This window comes from Pseudopipra pipra, chromosome Z (genome assembly GCF_036250125.1).
Source record: "Pseudopipra pipra isolate bDixPip1 chromosome Z, bDixPip1.hap1, whole genome shotgun sequence".
NCBI lineage: Eukaryota > Metazoa > Chordata > Aves > Passeriformes > Pipridae > Pseudopipra > Pseudopipra pipra.
The window spans coordinates 20090851-20114475 of NC_087581.1; the positions used below are offsets into that span (position 1 = coordinate 20090851).

Below are 23625 nucleotides of genomic sequence, written 5' to 3' on the forward strand. Positions count from 1 at the left end.
GCAGAAGAGCAGGATTTCATCTCCTGCTTGTGACTGTGCCATGAGAAGCTGCGGGAGGAAAGGAATGAACTTCAGTTTCTTTTACTACCACTGTGATCACTTTACCCCATTCCAGAGCCATGGCTTTTCCCCCACACTGGTGACAGCAGGATCTTGCAGAGGGTTTTCAATGCTCTTCTGTTTCTAGATCTTACTATTCTGGTGTCTCAGCTAAATCCTCACCCAAGACAAGACTGCAGATCCTCCCTCTGAACAACACAGCTAAATTGGGAGCCATTTTTAATGCAGTGAAAGCAATAACTGCCATGATGTGGGAGGAAGCACTTATACATGTTGATTCGCCTAAAACAGACCAAAAGGACAAGTTGTTCAAGCCAATGCTGCTCTGATCTATAAAGACAGCAATTAAAGCCGAAGCTCCTTTGGTACTGACAGAATAGCAGCATATACAACCCTGCACCTTCTCACTTTGAGTTACCTGAGGGGGCATCGCACAAGTGCCCATGGCCACCACTCTGCTTCACCCCTCTGGCATTGTAGGGATAGGTACAATTTTGGAAAAATTTCTGACAGAAAACTAAAACTCAATTTCACTTAGGAGGACTGTAAAATGCCTCCTGAAATGGGTTAGATTTTTTTTTCTTCCTTCTGCATTTCAGAGAAAGTTGCAGGGAGAAGCTGTGAGCAAGCTATCTCCCTGATATGCAGAGAGATGACATATTTGCAGACATGTACAAGTCCTCCTTGGGCCAGAGTGGGTGGGGGAGGAGAGAGAGAAGATAGAAAAAGCCTTGAAGAAGGCGAGGCATTGCCTGTTCACCCTGAGGACGCCATGCATGCATCTTCCTTAAGAAATGGTCCTTGCATCTGACATAAACCTTTTTTTTAATTCTTCCACTACCTTGGCATTCGTGGGAAGAATACCTGCATATGTTTTACCTTACAGGCACTCAGTCTGTCTGGCAGTGTGAACATGCTACTCTACCCTGGAAATCAAAATCCTGACCCCATCACATACAAAATTCAAAGGACCCTCCAAACAAAATCCAAAGGACCTGGGAGGGTGAGAAGCAAGGTCAGCAGAATACTGCCCAGTGGATGCTACTGCCACTTGACAGGTGTGAAGTTTGCTACATAGCACCACTCCAACTTAATTTGGTGCCTTTCCTGTCTTTTCCACATCACTCTGGCTGGAGCATGCTTCCTCTGGCTCTGGCAACTGGTGCTGGCATCTCCCTGCAAACCCCACACCTCCCTCATCCTGGCCATGCCAGTGGCAGGACCAGCCATCACTTGTTAGATGATGCCACTTGTGCTTGCAACTTCTTGAAGCAAGGACAAGAGTGCTGTGTTTTTCGCCCTTCCTTTCCATGGTAGTATATATTTTTCATCAAATGTAATTATTATTACTTTTAAAAGACCTCTGACTTGCCTGTGAGCCCACTGCTACTACACAAACATTGCTTTTCTTCACTGGGTTTTATAGTCATATTTTTCTGGATCACATTCTTTTTTTCTAAACTCAAAAGCAGTATCTCAATGTTATTACTTGAAATACAGCAAAACATAGTGTCTCGGCTGTTGGCAGCATGTGATGAGCAAGAGAAAGAGTGGAGAGAAGACAGAGGAATTTCACTTGGAAAGCCAAGGAAATTGTCATGCTATCACTAACAGACCAAATAACCTGTATCTGGCAGCCACAGAGGGTCCCTAAAGAGGGGACTGATGGCCTCCCTACAACACCCCCATCTTCTGGACAGAAACAAATGTCTTGGAGATAAGGGAACCCCAAGGTCAGAATTGCAGCTAGTGGGTGATTTCCCAGAGTCCCAGGCATTGTGCTTACATTCCCAGGATCAGGAGGATGGAAAAAAGATGGAGTTCTTCCCCATATTTTCCCCATTGATGGGGGATCTCCTGGGCTGAGAAAGTGATGCTACATTTTGAAATCAGTGGCCTCTCACCCTCCTTGTCCTTCCACAGGCCGGATGTCCAGGGAGGTCATGTTGTGTCCCAGGGAAGAGCTGAGACATGTCTCATTGGTATTAAAAAATAAATAAAATAAATATGAGATTGAAATGACAAAATAACATCCTTGCAGTCTTCATCTCCTTTCTCTCTTCTCCTCCCACATATTACTCGTCTATTAGGTTTTCCAATAAATCAGTTATTTTTTGTCCCCTGCAGCTCTCATCTCCACACATAACATTCAGCATTTCTGATGATCTCATAGCAGTCTCCAGAGAAAACAATAATTGCCACAGAATTCATGAATTTTTGGTAGAGTCATTCAGCATCCAGAAAATCAAATCATTTTTCTGAAGCAACACAAGGACCACAGAGTTGCTCCTCCTTCAACTTTGTCAGAGAATGAAAGAATCGCAGAATATTCTGAGTTGGAAGTAAACCACCAAGATCACTGAGTCCTTTTCTTTAATACTGTGTAGCCTATTCACTTCTTCCCATAGTTCCTTTACCTGCTGACATGGCTGTTCCCAGGATGTAGCTCCACTGTGAAAGGGAGGGGCCCACTTTCTCTCTTCATCCCCATTCACAGCATCCAAACCTTCCTGGTCTTGCAATCTGCAAGCAAAGTTCTTTTTAATATTTTATTAATACAGAGCCAAGTCAGGAACCTGCTACCTTTGAACCCCACAGAAACGCTGGTATAAATCCAGGAGTTCTCATACCAGGAGGTATGACACCAGGATAAACGTGCCTGTCCCTCCTGACTGTCAGTCCTTGAGAGTAATGGATCTTCACAAAAAATAAAGAACTCACAACAAAGCTCTGTTGAAGATATCTCAGCTTCCAAAGATTTTATTTTCTGAGACAAGAGAGTGATATGTTGTTATGCTTGAAAACGCATCAATTTAGTTACCATTTTCACTAATTAGTAAAATTAATTTTATGTGCCCCAAGATGTGCATTAGTCAATCAATGTCAAATAAGTCTGCCAGAGAAACTTTCAGTTCATAGACACATTAATTATACCTTTTCAAACTGCAACAATTTGATTTCAATTTTTTTTCAAAATTGAAAGTTCCTTCGAACTGAAATTTCTGCCAGCTGTGTTCATCTCATATCCACTAGATTAACAGAAATCTTGAGTTAGATCCAAAGTGCTGGTATCTTCTCTCTCTTCATCCACAGGCAATGAAGGATTGAATAAAGGAAGAAATAATGATTACAAGAAAATGCTTGGGAAGATACACTGGGGAATAAGCCATCTGTTTAAGTATGTTAGAGTTTAAACAAGCATACTGGATGAACCAGTTTTTTGGTTCTTTTGTAAAGAGAAGTAATTACATCTGGCTTGACCCAAAGTATATATTTTTTCCCACCAAAATTAACATTTAAAAGAATTATTTCTCCCAGACAAAGCAATTACTGTGATAATGAATGTGTTGACATTTTTGTGGTTTACTTGGAGTTTTACAAGTCAACAGAAAGCGGAAATTGGTGTTTCTGTCCTGGAGGAGGAGGTTGGGGATGCTCTGTCCCTGGCTCTTCCCATCTCCGTCATACACACAACCACTGCCTAGCTTCCCCAGTGTTCAAGAATATAAAGCAGAAATAAATGGAAACTGAACACCAGAAAAAGATATTCAGTTGAGATTATGGCAAGCCCTGGAGTTACAAGACATTTTGCATAGCACAGGAAGTAGTTAGGCATTAGCAGAGTGATGGGATACACATGCACATGTTTGACATTTCATATCTCTGTAATGCTATGAAATCCTCTGTTTGAACAGTTTAATATGCCAGAATTAATATAGCATTTTCCTATGAAAATGCAAGAGTATTTTCCTGCTGAAGCTGTCTGGAAGAAAAATGTTCTCCTGGAACAAATCACAGGGGATAGCACAAGTGGGAACTTTAGCCACAACATTGTCAAAGTATAAAAGTTAAATAACTTTAGGGGTTTTTTGCCATGTGTCAAAGATGTATGAGGTAATTCCTCAAAACAGCTTGCCTATACACTTTGTAACACAGGCTGGAATTTCCCTTCTCCTCCACTCTCATTTCACCTCTGAATTCAAGCTCTGATGAGCACAATTTGTACAAGACCATGACACTATAGTAACACTTTGGATAATTCTATTGTCTAGTTAAACGCACATATGTTCAAAAAGATACTAAAATCAATGTGATAGATTTTCAAGTGGTCTTGTGGTTCATGTTGCCAACATCGTGTTATTGCATTTATAGTTTATTTTAGAGAAATATTTTTTACAATGGTGCAAAAGGATGAAGTCATTCTGCTGGCAGCATTCACTTATTTGTTCAGTTACTACAAGGACCATTTTTAAAATCCTATATTCTGTTACTCAAACATTAGTTTCTTCAATCCGCTGGGAACCAATGCCAGACAAACAACACTGCAAATGACATGTATGCCAGAAAACAAGTGCATCTCTGTGACTACAAGCTGATCTCGCAGCTGACTTACAGCTTTTCACTTTAATATTATTCATCTTTATAACCATTTGTATTTTATTCCTGAGTTCTAAATTTTCAGAAACTAGAACAAGTAATACAGTGTTATCCTGGATGTATTGTACAGCTGCAAACACTACCTATTAAATCTGAAGTAATTGTCCTCTGCTTTGTCTTTGCCTGAGGCCCTACTCTATTAATTCTAAGAGTAGCAGGCTTTAGGGGCTCCTTTGTCCAGACACTTCTTTATTTAATTCTTACTTAATAAATTGTTCCAGAGTCATGTGCTGTTAGCAGCCTCTGAATCAAAAAAGTGTCTGTTTCCCTGTAGATTTTGCCTGGAATATCAGTTTAATCACAAGCAGTTTTCAAGTAGTCTCAAGGTTTACCTGCTTTGCCAGATCTGCCTACATATACAAATGACTATCAGGTTTTGAAAGTTCGTGTCTTCCCTTAAATGTCACTGCCATCTGCACTTTTACTGCCCAGGTACATGACATTTTTTTTTTTCTTTTCTTCTTTATAAATGTCATTGTCTCTTTTGAGCAAGTTGTTCTTGCTCACCACTGGTGTGGCAGCAGAGCTGGGCACACCATCATGCTCCCAGCTTCAGTCCTGGCCTGCTGTGGGTAAGGCCACTGAGACCCCCATAGCACCATTAGCCCAGCCAGGAGGTACGAGCTTTTGGAACGCAGCTATTGCTATCAACCCCCAAACTCTGGGCTGCCATCATGCCCAACCCTCAAGCTATGCTGTGTACTTAAGAGATAAGGGCTAAGCAGTTCAATGTATTCCCACAGTCTTAGTCTCTCTGCTTGGACAAGTTGCAGTAAAGCCACCACTTATTGACGATATTGATTGACAGTTTCGATACTGATACCCACTTAAAACCTACTGCTGCATGAACATAAACTGTCACAAGGCACTGGGAAGAAATGTCAGTCTTCCACCAATTTGGGCTGGCTGGTAACCAGTAAAATAAATGTAGAAAATTGTGTGTCCTAACTACTCAGTGTGTGTGCTGCCTGGGTCTTCAAAACAGCACCTAAATCTGCTGAATTTGTAAAAATACACCATTTCACTTAGGCGTTTGACTGGGCAAGATGATTTGTGTGGTGATTTGCGCTAATTAATTTGAGCACTTCTTTAAAAAATCTCATGCAACTTTTAAATAGAAATTGAGAAAGTGAAAAGGGGAAAAGACAGTGAAAGCCCTGCAGCTTGCAGGCCCACCATGCCACTCTGCTGCTCTGAGGCCAGTAGTCGTGTCAGAGGTCTGTTCTTCATCTTGCAGTCATCACATGTTGGATGTCCTAGAAGGCAATGAAGGAAAACAAGCACCACAAGCACTTCACTTCCTTGATTTAACAGAAGGTTTAACTGGTACATACAGATCAGAGGTGAATTTACATTGTCTTTCCAGGCTAACTGCCTGGCATAGATGGCTTCATGGATTCACTGTTATCATTGTTCAGCTCCTGAAAGAAAAAATTATTTTCAGTTATGTTGCTGGAGTCAGGTTTCTAAAAATATTGAGTCATGAATCCATTCAGTCATGACTCCACATTCACTGGCTTGGAATTAATTGCAGTGAGAAAAGAAAGCCAAGAGTTTGTTGAGGGGTTTTTTTATATTCCCAGATGTAAGAAATCCTATTGACCATACCCTAAACTTTTGTTGCTAAAAAGAGTGTACTGGGAAACTTATCACAAATTCTAATGAGATTTCTCCCATCTCCCCATAAAATTTGGAGGGACACTGATTTTAAGCTACCTTTGATGAGGTTGCATTTTTAACAGAATATATTCCTTGACATAAATAGTCATGCTCACAAAGGAAGACTGTTTTCACTATGGCTATTGGACCTCAGGATGCATCCTCTTAGTCAAAATAGGGGCTAGTGAGAAGTGGATGAAGCACTCAGCTAAAAGCTGATCTCTTTGAAGACACTTTACAGTGTATCTGGACCGTACTGTTTCATGTATTAGTCAGAATGTTACCCTCCACTCCAAATAAGCATAATCTTAACAGGTAAATAAACACTAACATTCCCACATAGGCCTGTTGTATGCAAGTAAAACCCGGATGTGTATCAGACTAAGTTATCTGAGTTTCGAAATGTTCCAGTCTAAATCTCAGTCAGATACTTTGCTATGTGTATTATATTCCTTACTGGCTTATTCACTTACAGTTCTTGTGCATTTAGATTATAATTTCAGAGGGTTTAGAAGCCATCCCTAACAAAACATCTGGTATTCTTGAAGATATTTTGTCCTGGTACCTTCAGTGTTAGCAGCCACATAGACATCATTAGTTTGCATTTGGTAGGAGCAACTGTGCAACCAAGTGATTTGCTTAGAAATTCACAATAATACCAGGCAATAGTATTAAAACTGCTGTTGTATATAAAGTTTGTAAAAAGCTTAAAAAAAACAACTACTATATGAAAAAGCATTCTCATAACACTCAACTGGAACTGCAAACACAACTTACATGACACAAAGCTGTTGTCTATCAAAGCCTTCTCCCAGCAAAAAGCAAAACAAACTTACTAGCACTGTTGTCTTGAAAGAGCATTTTGTATTATAGTTCAGAATTTATAAGAGTCTTAAATCCCCTGGTACAACAGAGTGATCTCACTTTCGTGACCTTCGCTGGCAGTGCCAGTTATCCAAGCTCACAAATCTTACAGCTTACCCATGAGAAGACCACGAATTCAGACCTCTGCTGCCTTTGTGAAAATGGATATTTCCTGGTTTGAAGACTTTATTACATGCTGCATAGAAAAAATATACGCATTTCATACTAAAATCAACAGAAAATCTGTGCACCCTGCTGCACAAAGGAATGTATAATTTAACCCACTGTTCTCTTTGAACTTGTCATGGTTTGAGAACCTCAAAAATCCAATTCCCTAGTCCAAGCCTCCCTCCCACATCTCAACCCAGTGTGAGATGGATTTTCCAGACACCACACAAGACTCAAAATGGGGGAAAGGGAATATATATTACAATGACTGTACAAAATAAATACTACAATACATTATATACAATCTTAATTATCTCTACCATGACATAAAAGTATTTACAATAGATCAAATATCTTCTCCCCTCCAAATAAAAGTCCAGGAGGGAAGAAGGAAAGATCCTTTCCACTTTCAGAGCAGCATTCTCTTCAGAGTGGCAGTCTATCTCTCTCTCTTCCATGCAGCAGCTGTAGCTGGATCTCTGCCAGTACACACGAGGGGGTATCCAAGCCCCTCGGCCCATCATCTCCAAGTGAGGGTCTTCTCTTCCGTGGGCTGCGTAGCAGGGACAAAACTCGCTTCACCACGTCATATCATGGAGTGTAAGATCCCCATGAAGGTCCCTTCCTCAGGGGATTCACCTCTGAGTCAGAACATCTTGGGTAGCTTTCAGTTGAAGGTCTTTGCCTCAAGAGTTCTATTAGAGCTTCTGTGCTCTGATCTCAGGCTGCCAGCTTAGCTTGGCAGCAGCAGCAAGGGGGGCCAAGTTCACCCCCTCCACATTCCTTTAATTGTCCCGGTCCAGCTTTCCAGGACACCTGAGCTTTTCAGCTCCTCTCTGCACTGCTACTGTATTTAGGACTTCCATTCAGTAGGCGTCCATCCTCTCCACTTAGGAAAGGTCACAAAAGGAGTTTGGGGTTTTGTTTCAGTTCTTACCCAAACACTCTCTCTCTCTGCTGCTGGGTCTCTTTCCTTCAGGCAACTCAGTGTCTTCCTGCTCGGCTACATGCTTGTTTGCTGCTCCTTATCTCTTCTGGCTCTCTGCCACTTTCTCTGGCCAGTGTTGTTCTACCGCTGCTTCTGCTGCTGCTCTATCTGCTCACTCACGGTGGAGAAAACTTCTTTAGCTTCCTAGCTACAGGTACTTAGCCCAGTTTTACACTGTTCCAAGTCCCTGCAGCCCCCAGTGGGGCTGCTGCTGCTTCTCCTCGTGGCTCTACAACATGGCTAATTCTTCAACAACAACTACAACTACCTCTTCTCTTCCGGTCTGCTTGTGATATGTTTATATTTTGCAAAAGCGCTCATTGGGTAAAACCTCAAGGGTCACCACCCCCTGGAGTTTTACCATTTTATAACTTCAGGGAAAAAACTGTTTTACCACCACCATCACAGACCTGCATTAAATTCCAGTTTAGCTGTGTCCCCTTCAAGGGGACCCATGTGGCCTTTGGCTGTAGCATTAGATAACCTTTCTGGCTACCTTGAAATTTTATCTTATCAGCCTTTTTCTGAACCAAGAAGAGTCTGAAGCAGTGAGGATGCTCCTTTCTCTCAAGCCTGTTTAGATCATTTAGTGCTTGCTTGCACTTGCCATTTCACATTCTCTGCTTCTATTACTGCTGGCTGCACTGAGTATCACCAGCCAGGAGGCTCTGTCTAGTTTAAGGAAGATGCTTTGTGTTGCCATCACTAGACAAAGGAGCCTGAAGTTTTTTAAAAATCCACCTGAGCACCTCTTGAATCTCCTCTTGATCATGTTGTACAGAATTAAACAAAACTCTGCAGAAGGAGAACTCCTTCCAATGATGCGGAAAGAATGATGCTCTTCACTGGCACATGTGTGGGGAGAAAGATGCAAATTCTCCAGCCTAATTTCTAATAACACATACAACTGAGGAGGAAAACTCCCAGCATTGTGATAGTAGATGCCAGATACACTAAACTGCACATACCCGTAAACAAACACAGCATCTCAATAACACTCTACAAAAGAATGTGTGTATGGTGGTACTTGGTAAAAGATTGGACTTGATGGTCTTGCAGGTCTTTTCCAACCTTAATGATTCTATGAATCCACAACCTTTTCCATTCACCTGTCTTCTCCTGTGTGCTCAGGAGAAAAAATGGGGTTTGCAGGCTCTCTGAAGGCCTAGAGTCTGGAATATTAGTGAAGGAGTGAGCCCAAGGTCAGTGACAGAGTGCAGAGAGGTGCTTGCCAGCACTCCTTCTCTCTTGACTTGAGCTTGAGTCTTCAATTGTACAAACTGTGTATTTCTCTCACCCAGTCTACATGCTCCCTGTCTTTTCTAGGGTGCTGGAAGAGCTGGTGTGTTAAGAGGGAAGTCAGAGAGCTACTGAGGTACAGAGACAGATCTGTGAGTCTAAAGTGTTCCTGTGCCCATCAGTACAGTCATAGGAACATCCACGTAGGCCCAGAGCCTTAAATAACCTGTTCCCCTGGTCACTGAAAGGTTCATTCATGACCACAGGCCAGCTGGTGCATTTGCACTTCTCTGTGAGATTCACTGTGCAATGAGACACTTACATGCTGAGAAGTAGCCTCTCTGTCAGGGTGATTTTTCTCTGAAGGGACTCTCTGTGCTTTGATGAGGGCTATTGTGAAAGGGACATCAAATTTGCAAAATGAAATCAAATTAAGACATGCAATGCTTTTAGTGCCATATAATTGAAAAGAAAAATATTCAGAAAAACATAACCAGATGCAGATGTTCCTGGTCAGGTTTGCAAAATCTGTGAAGCAATAACAGGCGTTTAACCCAGTGCATGGATGACATAGAGAGAGAATATTACAATGCATTACATCTCTGCCATGTGGCTGTGGTGATATTAACGCTTGCTTATACCTTTTTGGGTCCCAAGCTGCTATTACCACTGTGGGTTCTGAACCACATGGCTGTAGATGTCTGAATTTAACACGGAGCAGGGCTATCAAGGTCATGCGATGTTTGACAGCCTGCACAACTCACGTCAGAATTTTCTTTTTCTGTACAGTAGTTGCTAACAGGAACATAACAACCTCCTACTTTTTTTGTGAATGTTTACTCTCCAAACAGCACGAAGACATTGATGAATGATGAATAGAAGCTCCTTTCTATTGCTATGAAACTCCACCAGTGTATCTGTACTGTATGAGACAGCATTTCGTCTGGCTGATACCCAGTGCTTGATGAATCTGCACATGGGATGCAACACAAATGGGAGAAGCTGGATAGGAGCTAGACATAAGCACTTCCCATGCTCTGAGTTCATTAACAATGTCAAAAACATATAGAATTATTGTATGCTGATTTCTCCTCCCAGCCCCCCCCAAACTGTCAGTCAATGAAAAATGGGGGGACGGGGCAGTTTTCACCTACCTAGGGAGTCATAAGCAGTAGAGAACCTGTGCAGTTATGATGCCAATGAAGGAATCACAAGGCCAACTACTACAACCCAATCCAGGACATAATGGCAAAGCACCTCTTCAGAAAAGATGGAAGATTTCTCTTGTTAGGAATGGGGCATCCAGTAATATTCAAATGATTGTGTGCATTCTCTTCTGGAAGGAAAACAAATGCACATACAAAGTTCTACAAGGTAGATCCAACTAGTTGCAATTGTCTGGTTTTGGATTAAATATCTGATTCATTTCATTTAGGGCTTGGGGTGTGGGCTTGTGGGGGCGTTTTGCTACCCAGAGCAATTTAGTTCAAATATTCAAATTGAAGAAATTCATTAAAAAGCACATGCTCTGAAATAAGCAAATACAGGGAAAGCAAAATTGTTATTTGTTGCCCTTTTTCCCACTAGAGAACATAACATAAACTACAGCTGGTTTTTTTTCAATTTTAATAAAATTGTGATATCAGTTTGACAATAACAGTTATAAGCTCCTGAAAAATAACAGTGTCTGAATCTCACCTGTGAGAGAAAAAAACCTGTAAAGTCTTTTTAGGAATACTCATAGTATTTGTGCAATAAAATTTGCCAAAATTTTATGAAATAAGATGACAATATGGGGTATGGGACCTTTGAAGTTCTTTGGTGACTATAATGAGTATTAACAGCAGATCAATATGTCTGAAGGCTGCTCTGAAATTCCGTAAAATCTCTAGGAATGTAGTGTCTATAGGCCTTGGCAGTCCTGCTCACAGTAGTGCAGAACAAGGATGCAGAGCCAGAAGAGCCGGGCTGACAGAGATCCTTACACAAAACCTCTCATCTGTAGAGCTGAGGCTAAAAGGATTTCTTTCCATGTTGTTATACGTTAGAAATCCAGGAGAATTTTTTCTTCCCCCTGCCCCCCCACTGTAGGAAAGACAGAGTTTAAGTGGAAAGGGGGAAAGGAGTCAATTAGCCTTACAAGAGAACTAGCTGGCCAGACCGCATTCCTAATGGATGGCCCATCAGAGACTGGGAGGAGAGGGGAGGAGTTTTGGGAGGGGATGATTGGGCTCTTCTCGGAAGGGGAGAGGTTGGACAGCTGAGTTCTCTCTCTCAGATGGAGACAGGAGTCTGTGTGCGGGCATTTGGAGAGAAGGGCTGGAGGTCTGTCTTTCTGGCTTCTCGTCCTGGTCAGCCCTGACTGTTGGCCTCAACTTGCCTGGGAGCTGTCTTTTGTCTCCAGCCTGGACCTGCTGCATTTTCATCGGAGAGTCTCTGTGCTCACTGGGAGAAAAGGAGGAGCTTTGAAACACCGTCATCCGAGAACAACAGTGAGTCCTATGGGGGGTGGACTGCTTTTCCTTCTGCCCTTCTTCCAGTGGGGCAAGGGTGTCCTTTTTCTTTTCAGCTTCTCCCGCGATCCAAGACCACCCCCGATCCCCTTTCCGCGCAGTGACTGCCAGAGCCCGACAGCGCCCCCTGCAGGCCAACACGGAGAACTGCAGGCCCTGCACCTCCAGCGATCCAAGAGCGCCCCCGCCAACCGTGATTAGAACTGCGCTAAAGACAGAGAAGTATTCTTTCAGACCTTTTTTTGGTTTTTTTTTTCCTTTTGTTTAAAGGGGACTTTTTTGGGTACAGGGTTTTTTTTGTGTTCTGTTGCTGTTCTTGCCAATATACATATATTTCTTAATAAAGGGTTGTTATCTCTTCTGTTTTTTCCGCACTTCCTCGATTAAAGCCCCTTAATTTTGAATTCACAGTTGCTGAGAGAGAGGAGTTTGGTTTGTCTCATAACTCATCCTCTTCAGCAAACTTTCCAGTCTCTTCAAACTGAGACACATGTTCAGGCCATAACTAAGCAGAGAAATGTGGTACTGTGTTACAACAGGGAGCAAAACAGGAGCAAAAATATTTTCTTTTGCTAGTAAAAATTCATTGATTTCCAGCGGTTGGGTAAAAAATGAAAGGAAAATCAGGCAAACGAAGGCTCATCTCCTTTGTGTTACAGTGGTGGTTGGAAATTTGTGTTTTAAGCATTGAAACCTAAAGGGAGATCATCAAAATCCCCATTCTGGAAAAGAAAGATAAATGAAATCGCTGCATCTAATCATTTTTCCTCATCAGTCTTGTCTGTGACTGAGATGACATTTTGAGTATGACAGAAATACATTCTGCTCTTGTTGTAAGACTCTCTGCTATAACAGACTGATATAAATCTGTGCTATCATGCTTCCTTGTGCCATTAAAACTCATGACAACCTGGTTACAGCAACATAATTTGCAATATTCTGAAGTCAATTGCAGATATTGCTGTACAGGGTTGTTTACTATTATTTTCATGTTTTCCCATATTATTGGGATCCAGTTTTTGAGAAAATGTGTTTTAGGATTTTTTTGTGTTATTATATTATTCTCTTTCATTGTAGCCCTGTTTTCCCTTATTTTCCCTCTGCCTTTGAACCCTGCATTTCTATTGGCCAGTTGCTGCTGCATTGGAGTACCAACCCTATATGGCCATTTCTTCCTTATATAGATATACTCCTCCCCTTGTTCTCCCCATATGGTCCTACTTTGCTCCTCCCCAGTTACTCCCCTTTTTCCAGCAAGTTCTGCTCCTGCCCTATAAAAGGCAGGAGCCATGTTAATAAAGTGCTCCATTTTGCACCTAACATCGAAGTGTCCAAACCCTCATTCCTATTGGGCTGTCGAGGATGCTGAGAGAGCCTGTTTCCCACACCATATTGCATACAAAATGTGATTCCAGTCTTTAGATATTTAACTTTAAAAAGCAGGTTTCCGTTTTAACCTAAATGATTGAACATTATTTAATTTTCAAGTCCAATTCTTCCAAACAATTCCAATAGCTTAAAATACGATTTATAAAACTGTTGAGAGTGAATGGCATGAACAGCCTTACCCATGTCAGAATTTATGAAGCTCAGCCATTTGGATCTGGTTTATGCCACCTTTACGTGTGTCCCACATAAAAGCAATCTAATATGCAGCACAGCCTCTGCTCTCAGGATCAAAAAGAAGTGTCAGGGCTCCACCTCCATTCCCTTTACACTCCCTTCTGAAAATCAGGCTCTTCACAATATCTCCCACTTACATGCGACTCATTCGCTTACAAACCCTTAAGTCTTATTTGGTCTCTTTTACACCTTCTTTATACTTAGCCCAAATAAGATCAAAATGAAAAAAAAAAGGAAACTTGAATAAGATCCAGGAGAAAGAAGAGGAAATAAATACATTTTTATCAATTTTGTAAACCTTTCCCTAAAATTTTGTTGGACTGACAAATCTCTTATTTTAAATGCAACCTTTTAAGAATTCCAGGGTTTATTATGGATGGAAAAAATACGTGCTGCCAAACCCACTGTGCCTGAGGAGAGAAACAAGAGTTTAAACAGGCAGGGAGAATTCTGCTTTCATTACTCCTGCCTTTTTTCCTGGGGAAAAAACGAGGAAATATTTCTACTGCCTCTCTGTTTCCTCTTCCGTTTTCGTAACTGGCCACTGAATAAAGGTGAGGAGCTGGGAGCAGAATTTCACATGAAAATAAGGCCTAGTTCTTCAAGGTGGACATCTTCTTGTGAAACATCTCATGCCCCAGACTTCAGCATTGGCAGGCTGCAGCACAGGTATGTGAAACAAGCTAGGGAAGAAGCACAGTCACCATGCATCGCTTCTCAGCCCTCTGTGAGCCTAAGAGTATCTTTCTGAAATAAACCACTGGCCACCTGATTGAATGTTGCTGTGTTGGTTTCCATTATGAATGCTACCACAGTCTGCTTTGATTGTCCCCTCCGTTCTAGAGGACTCACTCATGCATTGATTTAGAGCTTTTTTTTTTTTTTGGCAATGGTTGCATGAGCAGTTTTTTCAAACATAGATGTGACAGATAAAACATGGCCACCCTTCAGAAATGCATCTGCTATCTTACTCAGCTCACCTCAGCCATGGGTTTGGAGGCACCTGAAGCTTCATTCCATAGGGAGGTAGTGCATTCTTGTTTCAAATTCTCGGAGTACCAATCCAGTTCCTAATAGACCAAGCCTGTCTCCTGTTTCATTTTTCTCATCTGGCTATGACTTTCAATTAAGGGATTAACATAACGGTACAGGATTTCATCCAGGTGCAAGTGAGTTCCATAAACTTCCTAGTATGTGATAGTTCTGGGGAAGGGAAAAAAAGTCCCTTTTAAGCACAACACGGAGAGGACAGAGTACAAATGAAATGCAGTGCTCGTCAGGGCACGTGAAAGGCAGAATCCATGTTTTTAGAACCCATCAATTTGCAGACACACTGTGACCTCTAATCCATCATCTGCCTCTGTCAGTGCTCCATAGCTCTGCTGTGCAAGGCAATACTATATGGAAGTGAATATCACCTTCTACTTGACCTGATCACCTTGCTCAGGATGAGATGCTTTGAAAGAGTTAGGATCTCCTAGATGCTTTCAATACTTTGAGTCCATTTTCGGTGGCTGATCAACTCAAACACACAACAGTGCTGTAAACCTCCTTCATTTGCGAAGGAGATTAATAGAGGGCAAAATTTGAAAGTCCTGCTGCATTTCTTCATCTTTCAGCTGCAGAATAGAGGCTCTTGAGCAAAAGGGTGTCTCCAGCTGGCTGCAGCCTTGTAGGGACCAGCACCACCCAAACTTTCTTTCATTGTCAAAGTGCCCCACAAAAATACAAGGTAGGTAGTGAGAACTAGAGAAGAATTGGTACAACTATGCTAGTTTAAAATATGCTGCAAATATTTCACTAGATGTCCAAAGTGAGATTTATGGTCACCATTCATTCCAAAGTATGTATAACCATTTATCCAACGTCATACACTAGAAACTAGCACTTTTTTTGAAGCAAATTGTTCTGCATTCAGTCAAAACATGTGCCTGCTTACAATCACATAGGATCTCATAAACAACTCCTTCCAGTGTGAGTCCTGTATGTTGGAAATATGCATTAAACCTAATTCACAGTCTTTTGTGATAGAGAAGACAGAGTATTTTGGTGATTTTTCTTGCTGATTTTTCATATTAATGGGGTTGAGTCTGCAAAGGCACGTATTAATGTAGAGTACATATATATATACAACCATTTGAGGGCCTAAATGTTTTTCAAAATGTTTACTAAAGACCCAAAAGCTTAACCATTCACATTCAAATCTACATAATTTTCTTTATTATTTAAAGGTCATGTTCTAGTTCTAGTTCAATCATAATAATAATCAATCAACATAAGCTCCAGATAAGGACTGTCTGACAGATGGATATTAGAAGAAAGATCTTCTTCATGCATGTTTTAAAAATTTCACCATTAATCTTGCCATGGAATCTCAGTTAAATTATTGTGGAATATGACATCAAAGTTATCCGGTGATCAGCAATGTGACTTATTTTCTGACAAGTACAACATTGTCATTTTTATCTGATGGTCACCACATCTTCACACAAAAATAGCTCTCTTATTTTTCTTCTCTCCCCTTTTTTCCCCCGCCACCTTGACTACAGTGCAGATTTGTATTCTTGGCACTCTCATCCATGTTTGATGAGTTTTAGGAAAGTCCAACTGTCATTTTGTCCCCAGAAGCAAAGCAAACACTGCCTTAAACTGTTAACAACACAATTTAGCTGCCCTGTAAACAGTAATTTTAACTCCATGATATGTGGCTGCTGGTTCAATATTCAAGCAATGGAAATGACATCATTATCAGGCAACTTTAGATGATGAAAAGTGGCCTACATTAGGGAATACTGTGAACACAAAAAATCCTCGGTTATCAGTCATCACCATTGTAAGGTACTTGCCTCCATCTGCAAATTTGGACCTACAATGAGGCTGAACTTGTAAGGGAAAGAAACATACTTTCCAAAGGATATTTGTATAATTAAGCAGAAACACCTCTGCACTTCTAAGGAGGATCATTGTGCAGAGGCCAATAAAAGCCTAAAGGTTAAGACATTTCAACCATGACAGAAGTGTAAGGATCTCCAAGGAAAATGGTCTTAGAGACACTGCGGCTGTCAAAAGTAGAAATTTTGGGTGATTCTTTTTCAGAATTAAATTCACTATTTTGTATCCAAATTCTTCTGCAGGTTTTCTGTGTACTGTAAGGACACTGTAAGTTTGCAGAGATGCTGTGCTGCAGAAGCATGTTCGCTATGGTAGCTGTCATTCCAAAGGTAACACCAAAGCCTTGAGAAGTATGAGCTCTCATAGAACCAGAACTCTAAAGGAGAGTGCTCCCAAAGGCAAAGGCTGTGGAGGTGCTTGCATGAGTCATACTGAGATTGCACAACAGGGGCCAACTCTCCAAGGGCTACCATACAGTGGGGAAGAGTGTTAAGCAAGGAACGGGATTTCAAACTGAACCCAAGAGCCAGCTAATCAGGAGATGCTGCAACTTTTTGGGGGAGAGAGGGGTGATTTCTGCAAGCTTGTAGCTTCCCATCTGTGACTAGGTGGGACAGAGGAACATTAAGGAGCAAAGGGAAGGTTGTCCTCAGAGCATGTCTCTGTCTAATACAGGGAGCCCTGGAAAGATAGCCTGTCCTTAGGAGTTTTAATTTAGTATCTCCACATTGGTAAGGATGAACTGAGACTTTGGGAAATGCTGAGTAGCTCAAGCTTCGTTGTATATTACAGAAATATTTTAATTACTGAGCGGTTTAGGGCCCAACATAGCAAAGGATCTGGGTATCTGCTCAAGCAGTAATGGGCTGTCAAGGTCCTTCGTCCTGTCCCTCATTGAATGGTTTCATTTTACATCCATCTGTCCTGTTTCAGCTCTCCTTGCTCTATTATTTGCATGGGAATGGGATTAAGTCTCCAAAGTGTACCCTTCTACAAGATTTAGCCTCCTACACAGATGAGGGATATTTGAACACATTTGTCCTGTCGGTGCAAAGCTCTGCAGTGTCTGCAAGATGTACCTCAGGTAAAAATAAGGAAGTCTTCCTAGGTTGCTCTGGGACTGTGAAGCTGCAGAGTGAAAACTGGATAATGAAATCCCAGGTCTCCTGGGAGATCATTATTAAAGGAACTCTGCACACCATTTTTCAAGCTGGAAGGGTCCTTGAGTCCAAATACCACCTTTCAAAAAGAAGAAGGGAGAGAGACCCTTTTTCCTCTTTACAAAGCTTAAGTGAAATATTTTGTGAATATTTTCTGCCATATAAACATAAAGACACCACTGGCCTTCTTAACAACTTGTTTACGTGCCAGAATAAAAGGTTTTCACCCTTAGAAACGTGCCAGTAATATGTTCTTTAAAAAGTGAAATCATGGAAATGTCAAAGCAAGTTAGTTTCAACTGTTTTCTTACAGAAACAATATAGAAATTTCAAAATATTTCTTCCTTCTCTGTTCCTAATAGCTTGAATGGGACTACTGTATACTCACAAAGTCCAGCAAAATATCATTGCTCTGCCATCTCCATCTTCCAGAATCTTAGCACATATTCCAATTGTATATTCTTAGAATTTCTCTACACAATGCAGGAAATTACAGGAGAACTGCAGCTGTCATTTGTGTTTTGCTTTGTTTAGTCTTTTTAAGAACATTTCAAGAATGATTTTTATCCCAGTGTTTATTAAAAAAAGCTTGAAAATGTGACTCACAGAGGCTCAGAAGCTGGCAACTGAATAAAAGGAAATACAGATTTACAGCTCTGTAATTCCAAAGCCAGTGCTACACATGGTGAAATGGGACAAGAGAAAGTAGACACACGGGTTTTGCAGGCAAAGGCTCTACCTGGGGCTCCACTTCACAGTCCAGGGAAGCAGCCAAGTATGTCCTGAGATCTTTGCCTAATGCCAGCCTCAGGGCTTGGGCTTGTAAAGCTGAGAGGCACCACAGTAGAGTCATACACTTCCAAAAAATCCCGTCGTATTTCTTTCTCCATATTGCATTTTTCAGTACCATAAACAAGTAGAAAATTCTGGTTTTCGCTCAGAAGAGCAAACATTTATTCCTGCACGTCGAGCTTTAAAATTGATTTTCTCTGCTTATCATTACCACTGCACTTAACAGTCCTGTAACCTCCCTGCTGGAGAGTGAAGACACCTCAGAGAGGAAGCCTCAGAAGTGTGTCTAGGGAGGTGTAACTCAGGGCTGCTGAGTCTTACTTGCTTCTATCCTCTGGCTGCAGAGGGGACCTCTAGGAAAGGCCAACTTGCTTCTCTGCTTAAAATTTTGAGCTCCTAGTTGTGACACTGCTTGAGAGAAAGATTAAAAATATGGCTCCTTGCAAGCCCAGGGACACCTTTTCCAGGAACTTGGATGAGACTCAGCACTAGGGCAGAAGGAGCAACTCTTTAGGTGGGGGAGGTAGAGAAATTCTCTGATTGTTATGTTTTTTGGCAAGATGAGTAAATGAGAGAAACATGGCCTGTCACATATACTAGTGTTCAGGAGCAAGGAGATACAGTGCAGTGAGGGCAAGCAAGAAGAACTGTAGGTTTAGCAAAAATAATGATACAATAGCAAATGGTCAGAAAAGGATTCATTGAGGTTGGTAGAGAGGGAGGGAAACCTCTTCAGCTGCAGGGATTTAAATGGTAGCTGCAATTATTTTATTGATCTATTACGTGCTTTGACATTACCTTTGGAAATCTGTCACTAGGAAACTTTTTAATGGGTAAAGATCTTAAAAAATGTTGCTTCCTGAAGGGAAGAACTCTTTCTGGCAGTGCCTTTGGTGTGCCTGACCTTGTCCTTCTCCCAAGAAAGCTGACTCAGTCCCTGACAAACTAGAGATGAGTTTGGGCTGAGGGGTACACTCAGAACAACAACAACACCCAGGCTGCTGCTCATTTCTCAATCTGATATTGAACAGATTTAGAAATTTCACTAAGACACATCTAGCTAATTCACCAGCTTCACTTTACAGCATCATGATGGGGGAGCTACTGGCCATGCAGAAAGGCCATTGATACCATCTCCTAATGCCTACAGGGGGAATTGATGCTCCAGGCCACTCACTGGCCTCCACCTCTCCTTCAGAGCCCCAGGCAGCTCACATGCCCCACGCTTCTGGGACTGAGGGCAGATGTGTGTGTTAGAGCTGTCTGACTGTTAACAAGGGAAAAGGCATCCCTGTTGCCTCCCCTTTGCATCTGGTGCAGCTCATCTGAAGTCTTTTAGCAGTCTCCCCTTTTAATTTTTCCTCCATGCTGCTGAAGTTCCTGAGGAGGTATCAAAAGAGAGGACCCACAGGCTCTAAGTGCTTTACAGATACCCAAATGCTCCACTTTTAAGGGCACTGCAAAATGGCAGGATGTATCCACGCATATCCAGAGGTTTGGGCCAAAACACTTCTAAACCCGATATTCCCCTGTCCTCTAAGAACTGATATCAGTAAGGTGTTGCCAGCCAAACTCTCCTGCATCTCATTCACCAGAAGGAGAAGAGTTTGAAATGTTTCTCAGAGTTATAATCTATATGTTATTAACAAGAATGAAAGATGGAATACATTTAGGTATGCATAGAGTTAAACCATGTTTAAATAGATTAAATAGTTTAGAGTTAAATGCTGGGCTTTAATACTCTTCAGCAAAGAGACTATTGAAGAAGAGAGGATAATAATCTCTGCTGGTATGTACATACTCATGAAGCTGATGGAAATTCCTGTGAACAGAAATATGAAAACCATTGACCACTGACCACAATGGGGTTATGACAGAATCCACTAAATAAAGATGACCCACAACTCTGTATTAAAGAGACCACAATTTCCTTCTCTGATTTATCCTCAGACCTTCTATTCCTAATAGCAATGATAATTTCTGTCCACAAAAATAACACCAACTAATAGATTTTGTGGCTGGTCTCTTCTGAAAGACAGGAAGAATGACAATATCTTGAATTTTCCTCATCCTATCAATATTCAGAGGGAGCAAGGATCCCTTCACTATTACAGCTATGTCATATGCAAATGAAGGAAATTTTTAAAAAAAAGTGTAGATTTCTGCAGCGACAGGCAGAGAGCAAAGATTCAAATCATAAAACTCTTTGCACAGTCTCTAAATTAGTCGCAGGTAACCAAAATAACCAAGAAATCATATGAAAGTTTTTTTCAAGTTAAAAAGGAATACCAAATTCACCTGTAGGAAACAGTCCCAGGGAAATTATTCCAGAAAAGAATTTGTTCACTATACATACAGCATTGTATGTCACATGGTCTAATTATAGGAACAAAAGCAATATAGGTATTAGATGGTCTTTTTAAGAGTGTAAGGAGTGTGAACAAAGCATATAACTGCACATCAAGCCTGTTGATTAACCAGTTACTAGCTAAAGCAGATTCAGACTTTAAATTAATTTGGTTCTGAATTCTGGGGATTTTTGGGCTAAAATAAACAGCGTTTGAAGATTAATTTTCCTTGTCTAAGATGAAGGAACTCATTTCAATTTTGTTAGCGTGTCAAAAACTCTGGCTTCTGCATGGGAGAGGATAAATTGCAAATCTCAGCAGTATTGAACTGACTGATTAAAGTGAATTCTGAGACTCCTAATAACTCTAATCCTCACAGAGAGTGGCAATATTACACGTGACATTGTGACAGCACAAATTAATATTTAAATGAAAAACAGACAAACATTTACCTAGAGGAGAAAGTGCACTCTCTCCAAAGGACCAAAGGAAGTCCAGCCAAGCACTTACAAAGTCAACAGTGAGGGAGCACAGGAGCACAGCTCTGCATCCACCTTTGCCCAAAGAATAATAAGTAGAAAGTAAAGGTGCTGTGTTGTAGCAGCTTCCATTCATTCTGCCACACCACCCTGACTGAATTGTGTGGAAGTGCTAATATGACATTTTACTTCTCTGTCAGTAGTCCAGCTATAGCCCTGGGCAAGCATTTGGTAAGGAGAAGACTTCAAAATTCAATAGTTGTCCTGGAGCATGAATAGATTTTCTCAGCAATTTGCCTAGTGAGGTACTCAGCTGCCTAATGTCCCCTGCCATATATGGGAACACATACATCATGGTGTTGTTGAATGTCCTGTGCCAGTACAGCTGCTGCTGCACCAGAGCTTCCTGTCCCACACTGGGCTTCTCCATTAAACATCCCCAACCTGCTTTTATCAGGAGTCATGCTTTGGCTTCATGCTGGGAGTGTGCTGGAAGAGAAGGACAAAAGCTTGCTACTAGCTTGCTACTTCCACAGCAAGAAGTCCCTAAACCCTAACTTAAACCCTAGTTTTAAGAGTAGGCTGGTAAATCTAGTCAACAAAGGATACCTTCTGGAAAGCCAAAAGCACAAAAAGTACAGCTGTACCACTGCCTGCTGAGCACCCACTCCTCACCTAAACAAAGCATTTGTTTCACTAGACTTTGGTGAAGTGCAGTAAGACCTTTCCTTTTGGCCGCATTTCTTAGGCAGCATGTTTCCACTGAAGTTGGTATAAGGCATTTTTGTTTGCAAAAACAAGCAGAAGGGACAAACTCTATTTTTGTAATGCAGGAGCTCGGAAGAGGTTTGGACCTCCTTGTGTCAAGTGCTGCGACAGCATGGAGGAAGACAACCTCTACTTTACATGCAAAATAGATGCAAGGGTGCAGAAAATGATGAAATAAATGAAGGACTGCAGATTGCCTAGAGAAGATGCCAAGTCCAAGTTTCCAGAGTCCAGAGAGGCAAAGCAGATCTAGCAGAACCTATGACTTCAGAGACCAGTGCCAAAGAAAAAGTTGCTAGCTGCTACCACTGAACAATGTCCCCTTACATCTCTCTGCTCTCAGGTCCGGTTGAGCCTGACTTGTTTGTTTCCTTTCTCGGGCCAACAAGTAATATGAGGCATCCGGAGCTTCACGGAGGAGTGAGCTGCAAGCCCCAGCCAGCATCACGGCAGGTGAAATGTCTGGCCTCAAAAGGAGTTCACTGTCCCATTCATCCCATTTTCTGAATTAACTGGGCTGTGGGACAATGACAATTACTAGTGACAACTACTAATGACAACTACTCCTATTCGTAAAACACTCAGTGTGGATGGTCCACATCTTTACCCTAAATAAACCATGAGATACCTATGTGTGTTCAGTTCCTTCCCCTCAAAATTATTTCCTTGAAATGTCTGGTGCTTGAAAAAACTGGTGCTTCAACCAAATCCCAGCAAGCATGGGATCCTCTCCTGTGAACCTACACTGGGTATTGGTAAATTCAGAGTCATGTATTTATTCCCATTAAGGTTTATTTGGTTTTATATATTACTATTTTATTACTTCAACTTAAGCCTGACTTGGAGTCCAGTCTTGGAGTAAACCTCATTTTGCTAGGTGTTGGACAAAGACATGGCTATAATGTTCCTTGCTTATTGCAACTGGTGGCCCTGATTTACTGCTGGAGGGCAATGTACTGGCTTATCCCCCACTTCCAGACACCATAGGCAAGTGTCTTTTGGTCATGCAGATGTAGCACACATATGTTATAAGCTTCAGGTGAAGATAAATTAAGCTGCAGCATGGCAGAGAAGAGATTTAAGACCATATTCAAAAATAGGATTCTCGGCAATTGCTGCTGCATGCACCTCTCCCGTGTCTGACGGATTCTTACCACAGAGACTTGAGGGACAGTACACATCTCTTACATACAGACATTACTTACAACCAGGGAATTTTAAAGAAAACAAAACCCAAGGATCCAAACCCTTAGATCCTCAACATTGACCTAAGCAAATACCCTTATGCAAATAATTTTTGGAAGTAGAGGAGCCAGCTTTTTCTCTCCATCCTCTCCTCTCTAAGTCATACTCTCACATTTCTGCTAGTCAGCCAAAGGTAGGGAAGATTCATCTCTTGTGTTTCAAGAAGCTGGTCTGCAAGCTGCAGAACCCACAAACCTGAGTTTCCCATGAACAAACATCCTGTTGCAAAGCATCGGCTGCTTCCTTTCTTTCGGATTTTAAATCCCTTTCAAAATATCATCCACTGCTTTCAGTCTCTGCCAGTGCCCCATCTCCATCTGGGCTGGTAGAAACCCACTCTGTGGCTGGATCTGAAGAAGAGATGTATGGCCAGTAGCTGTACACTCACTT

The 23625-nt window shown here is 41.5% G+C and overlaps 1 long non-coding RNA gene across 2 annotated transcripts in view; it reads right to left on the bottom strand.

The window, feature by feature from the left end:
- The window catches only part of LOC135407141 (uncharacterized), an 84618-nt gene that overhangs the window by 1055 nt on the left and 59938 nt on the right, over positions 1-23625 (bottom strand). Inside the window, exon 2 of one of the 2 annotated variants that reach the window (XR_010426721.1) lies at positions 1965-2583. This is a non-coding gene — a long non-coding RNA (uncharacterized LOC135407141). The remainder of the gene's footprint in view (positions 1-1964; positions 2584-23625) is intronic. The other variant, XR_010426720.1, reaches the window with a different exon arrangement.